The 1,084-nt window shown below is 27.4% G+C and overlaps 1 non-coding gene across 1 annotated transcript; it reads left to right on the forward strand.

Moving 5' to 3' along the window:
• Nucleotides 1-211: 211 nt before the first annotated feature.
• TRNAS-AGA (transfer RNA serine (anticodon AGA)) lies at nt 212-293 on the forward strand. Its single transcript has one exon. It is a non-coding gene; the product is annotated as a tRNA-Ser (tRNA).
• Nucleotides 294-1,084: the final 791 nt, after the last annotated feature.

Below are 1,084 nucleotides of genomic sequence, written 5' to 3' on the forward strand. Positions count from 1 at the left end.
TAATATTGTTTTCAATCACAAGTTTTAACAAATTCCTAACATTTTTCTCTCGTATACCAAAAACTTCAATTCATACTTAATTCAAATACTGCCATGTTCGGCAAGGTAAAATAGACTTACGTATCACCGAAAGCAATCAACTGATTTTTTCCCATTCACATGTGTATGATGTTGGATTAAAACATAATATATACTATAAATTATACAAAAGGTGGTCGTGCCGGAGTGGTTATCGGGCATGACTAGAAATCATGTGGGCTCTGCCCGCGCAGGTTCGAATCCTGCCGACCACGTCGTTTTCTCATTATTTTCTTTTCATTTCTTTATTTAATAATAATAATTAACTGACATTCTTAAATACAATTATAATTAATAATTATATATAAAATTGAAATTATATAATCAATAATTTATTGCGATGATAATATATTATTAATAGTAAAGTTTTAAATAATAATTACAAGTGCACATTTAAATTAAAATTATCAGATATTATTTAACAAATTGGAATAACCGAATGTGTAGAAACTCAAATATTCACTAGATTTTGTAAAATTTTAATTTTACAAGTACACGTTATTACTGATGTATAATTGCTTTGTTTATTTGGCATTATTTCGTTAAAACAAAATTGATTAAGTTTTATAGTTAATGATGTGATGGTCCAACATTATAATTGAGTATAAAATATAAATGGAATTTGATTATCATAAAATATGATGTAATAGTTTTCTTACAAGCCAGTCCCACTTACACATATTTGTGAGACAACTGTAGTAAATTTTTTTTTTTTACACAAAAACTGATTTTTTTTTTCCATATATCGGATTAGTTTAGAGATTTGTGCCACACAATTAACCCGTAAGACTGTTTCATATGAGTTTTGTATGATATATAAGTGTGTGATTACGTTGTTGTCTCGAGAATATTATCTATATCTATTCTATTTTATTAAATCTGAACCGATTATAAAAATTGCCATGTAAGACACCAAATTATTTATATCATTTTTTGCCCTCATTATACCTACAGAATTCAAAATACGAGCCCATACCTTTCAACCCATAACCTCTAATCCGGATCG

Source organism: Primulina eburnea, chromosome 7 (genome assembly GCF_022965805.1).
Source record: "Primulina eburnea isolate SZY01 chromosome 7, ASM2296580v1, whole genome shotgun sequence".
Classification (NCBI taxonomy): domain Eukaryota; kingdom Viridiplantae; phylum Streptophyta; class Magnoliopsida; order Lamiales; family Gesneriaceae; genus Primulina; species Primulina eburnea.